The sequence below is a fragment of the Miscanthus floridulus genome, chromosome 19 (genome assembly GCF_019320115.1).
Source record: "Miscanthus floridulus cultivar M001 chromosome 19, ASM1932011v1, whole genome shotgun sequence".
Lineage (NCBI taxonomy): Eukaryota > Viridiplantae > Streptophyta > Magnoliopsida > Poales > Poaceae > Miscanthus > Miscanthus floridulus.
This window is the reverse complement of record NC_089598.1, coordinates 90,916,241-90,921,393: the sequence shown is the minus strand read 5'-3', so window position 1 is coordinate 90,921,393 and position 5,153 is coordinate 90,916,241. Positions and strand designations below refer to the sequence as shown.

General features: G+C 39.9%; 1 non-coding gene across 1 annotated transcript; it reads left to right on the top strand.

The window, feature by feature from the left end:
- The first annotated feature begins 323 nt into the window (after positions 1-323).
- Positions 324-430, top strand: LOC136530142 (small nucleolar RNA R71). The gene has a single exon (XR_010777637.1). It is a non-coding gene; the product is annotated as a small nucleolar RNA R71 (small nucleolar RNA).
- Positions 431-5,153: the final 4,723 nt, after the last annotated feature.

Below are 5,153 nucleotides of genomic sequence, written 5' to 3'. Positions count from 1 at the left end.
ATTCTCCACAGGTGTTTTGAGCATTGAATGCATCTTGAATGGCTTGACGATCTCTCTTGTAATTGGCTCGCTATTCAAGCCAATTCAACAAGACGTCCATCTTGGTTGACAATGCACACACCTCTTCTGGTACTTCTTTGCTCTTATTGCATAATTGAATATTGCATTGATATCAGCCTTGATTAGAGGCTATCTTTTTCATAAGAGTTTCAACTTTTCCAAGGGTGAGTGATATAAATGATCCTCTAGCAGTTGCGTCTAGTTGTTCATGAGCTTTCTGAGTTAATCCATGGTAAAAGTTTTGCATGAGCAACAAATCTTCCATCTCATGATGAGAACAATCTGAAATGTATTCTTAGAAACATTCCCATGCTTCTAGAATGGTTTCTCCCTTCTGCTGTTGGAAATTGGAAATCTTTTCTCTTAAGGCATTAGCCTTGCCTACAGGGAAGAACTTTTCTAGGAAGGTCTTTGAACACTTTGCCCATGTGTTGATGTGATCCTTGTTGATGTAGAACCATTGCTTCGCCTGTCCCACAAGAGAGAATGGAAATAAGCGAAGTAGTATGATGTCTTGAGCAATGTCCTTGATGATGATCGTGCTACTTATCTCCAAAAAATTCTAAAGATGAGCACTACCATCTTCATGTACCTTTCCACTGAATGGGGTAGCTTGCACCATGTTGATGAGGCTTGGCTTGAGCTCAAATTTGAGGTTGGCAATTGTGAGTGTTGGTCCAGTGCGAATGTTCTCGGTGCTTGGAGCAGAGAACTCATGCAGGGTCCTGTCAGCCATAGCTTCAGAAACTAGTGTTGAGCTTTCTCTTGATTTGGTTGATTCTGATTGATGGAAATTATTGGTAAATCACAACCAATCCTACAATACCCTGTATAAGATATGAACAAAGACAAACAAGGGTAAGCCTACTAAAGCAGAGGTGTTATGATTTTATTAATAAGTATTTATTTGGTCATTTCTCTTAGCCATGTGCCCCTCCTTGGCAACGGCGCCAGAAATGCTAGTTGACATTTCTTACCATCACTCTTTACTAAGTTGTCATCCCTAGTATGATGCCAGAAATGAGTTGTTGGTAATTATAAATGACACTTGAAAACTCAAAGGAAATATATATATATATATATATATATATATATATATATATATATATATATATATATATATATAATATTCGCAAGCGCACAGACAATATATCATTCTAGCATTTCACCTGAGAGTATGCCAGGTATCGTTATTTATATTTTATCCATAGGAAGGAGTTATGGAGTTGTGTTGGCATAGAGATATTGACAAATATATATACTTATGATAAAATCACTCTCGTGCTATGGCAGGGGTAAGTCAAATGATAAATGAATAATAAGTGTAAGGTAATAATGGTATTCTAGAGATAAAAATAGAGACTCATAAAATGTAGTACGCTAAGCAGGAGATTCATTAAGAGCAAAAGATTCCTAAGTCATTCCTTATTTACTAAGTCTTTTGTACACCTAAGTATATACACTCTCATCTATAGCACAACTAACTTTGGATCTATGCATAAAGAACATAACTAAGGAAGATCATGAACAGAGCTTGTCTCCCTTCCCAACCACGTTCTACTTGCTCTGCAAATAGGGAGTGGACTACAAAGGACTCAATGAGAGTGTCACATCCGCGATCTACCACATGACCTAGAGTGTTGAATGCATCCGTAGATAAACAATATCTAAGCACCATGCTTACATAGTGTTGACCACTTAACTCACTCGAGTACTAAGCTAAGAGCTTTGCGAACATATGCATAAATTCATCATCAATCATAACTATATCAAGCATATAACTAGAGCAAACTAGGATCATAATAAATAGCAATATAATATTAAAGTAGCACAAAATCATAAATTTAGAGATACAATGGCTATACCGGTCTCTAGACAGTAGATCCGGAATCCTAAGCAATAGCCCACACTCTACTTGGACCTTGCTAGCTAGCCTATACTAGAACTTTGAAGAATTGGAGCTCTATTCTCTTCTCTCTAGAAACTCTAATTTCTGGACTGATCTTGACTTATGGCAGCATGCTCTAGAGGGGGGCGGGGGCTGGTTATATAGGCTGGAATGTCAATCCTGAGCCCTAGGATCAAACAGACTTAAAGAACAGCATAGATGCAATCCTTAAGGCAATAGAGAACCGATGTATGAAGGAGGGACTGCCAGGTGGGTACAGGGGGCCGACCGACTTATAGGTGGGGCCGACCAGCCCCACATGTCAGCGCCTCTCCCTCCACTTCAGTGTGGTGTCTTCCCGAGTGTTTTGGAACCTTCTAGGCTAGTTTTCACTATGGATAAGCATGTTTTTATTTGACATTTTGATCCCTCTTATAGTTTTCTGGATAAACCCTGCTGAAAACACAGATTCACCAAAACTTGTGGAAATTGTCAGTTTAAACCCCTAAATCTATGTTGGTGATCATGTTTATACATTTATTCAAGTTAAGTTGACTGTTTATGATGGATGATAACTATTGTCAACACGCTGCCTGTAGATTTGAACTTGAGCTCCAAACATCTAGCTCGTCCCTTCCCTTGATTTCAACAACACCTTTTTGGTATTCCTCTTGGTTGCTCCTTTGCTAATCTGATTCTTCATTGTCATTCCTGCGAATTGAGCCAGCAAGCCTAAACTATATGTCCTGCTTGTGGTTGCTCTTTCAGTCCCTTAGGTGTGGTTGTATCAATTGTAGTGATGTCCTCATCATCCTCCCCTTCTTTTATTTGAGTCGTCCTCAACTCAAGCTCAACTGTGGTTCTTGCAAGTGGCTTAGAACCATCCACACCACAATGTCCTTTGGGAGGTCTAATAGGAGGAGGCCAAGGAGGCACCACAACTTTGGCACTCTTGGCACAAACACCCTGCTTTGGTGGTGCATATAGCCTTGGCATATTGCCCCCAATATGATGTATATTTGTTGATGTCGGAGATATAGAGATTGGTGCAGCCAAGTCGTCGATGTAGTCTTTAATGGTGAAGAAGTCATGCTATTGCCATGGTGTCCAATTGTGTCCAACCATGATGGGCATGGACCCATCATCCTCCCTTACTTGTGAGAAGGTGTCCTCGGCTTGCTTATATGGCCAGCCAAGGTGCATCCTTTAATGTTGACATGGGGAACAATGACCACATTGCATAGTCCCAATCAATAGTGCCCCCTTTCTTCTAGTTGAACCTATTGCATAAAAACAAAACTAGGGGAACTTGAAAAGACATCATAAGCATTAGTGCACCCTTTTACGTTATCATCTTGTTACAGCCCAAAAAGAGATTACATATCAGAGCAAACATAGGGGATGTACATAATACTCTGCTTTCTTGTCATATTTGCCTATTCTGTTAAGCAAGTAGTGATAAAAACTCGGCAAGCCAAAATTAGATTTGTGATTTTCTCTTAAACAAGAGGACATGAGTTTTAGCACTTCTTTATTGCTAGCAATGCATTGAATATGTGTAGAAACACCATACATATCATTCAAGACAAATTGAATATTCGCATGCATTAGTTGTGTTTTCAGGGCATAGAAAACATGATCACACAATTCCTCATTATCACTGTAACACCCCACGTCCAAAATCTGCTTATATGGCCTAGCTCCGCATTTGGAACGGGCATGCATACACGTAGCACCTCGCTTATAGTTTCATCCTCGCTTCATGTAAAAGGGTTAACCCAGAGGTGATACGTTTGGAACGACAAGGCTTATAAGCTGTCCCTCACCCTCCTAAACTTCCAAGGTGGTACTAAACCCACCCAACTCCACATATGCCACTTAGACTATATGGGCCAATTTCATAACTACTACAGGCTACTAAATGGGCTGGGGTGTTACATTCACCCCCCCTTAAGGGCTGACACCCTCGATAGCTCACCACATATATGTGGTAGATGTCTAGGACCGCCCCTTGGTACACCCCTCCATGGGCACATGCAACAAGGGTTGATGCTCCGAATACCATCTGTAACACCCCACGTCCAAAACTGCTTATATGGCCCAACTCCACACGTGGAACAGGCCTGCATATGCGTAGCACCTCTCTTACACTTTCGTTATAGCTTCATGTAAAAGGGTTAACCCAAAAGTGATACGTTTGGAATGACAAGGCTTATAAGCTGGCCCTCACCCTCCCAAACTTCCAAGGTGGTACTAAACCCACCAACTCCACATGTGCTACTTAGACTACATGGACCAATTTCATAACTTATACAAGCGACTAAATGGGCCAGGTTGTTACAATCACAAGGAACACAAGTCCCTTGTGACAATGGCAAAACGACAATGGGTCTCTCCAAATATTGTTGCAGATTAGCACAATCGAAGAATGGATTAAGTTCAACTTGTTCAAACATGCAAGGTGTGTTTGCAGCACTGGTATGTTGTTTTCATCACTCTTGTCCAATTTAGTAGGTGCTACGTAAACATGATGTCGCAACTCCGAGATGACAATGCACTCCTTGAAATTGTTCCCATCTTCCTGCAAAGTGTTTGGTACAACAAAGGACACAAAATAATGTTTTGTGTCTAGTTGTGGTGATGAAATAAGAGAGGAATTATCACACAACTCTTTCTTGTCACAGGATTTAGCATGCAAAACAACTTGTGAGAAAGGCAAATTAGCAGCAGGTTCCACAATTTCTTGCTCTTCATGAACATGGAAATTCAACAACTATTTATCATCATGGGTCACATCGTTCATGCAAGACAATAAAATATGTTTTTAGCTTTACGAGAAATACAAAACAAGTGAGAAATTTGGTTGTATGTTTCATTAATGAGCAAATTTTGAATTTCAGAATTGAGACCTCTAATAAACCTTCTCATTACATTTTCCATGCAATCATCTAAGCCACCAAACATGATACATATGTTAAAGTCATGGTAGTACTCCTTCATAGTTCTACTACCTTGTTTCAGTTTCTCTAGTTTAGCAAGCAAATGATCAACATAGTAGGCAGGAATATAGACATGTCTAAAAAGAATTTTCAAGCCCAGCCATGTTTGAGGAATTTTGATGTTCCTACAAATATGTTTCCATTCACCCAAAGCATATTTGGTTAAAGAACTTGTAGCTACTAAAATCATTTGATGTTCAGACAAG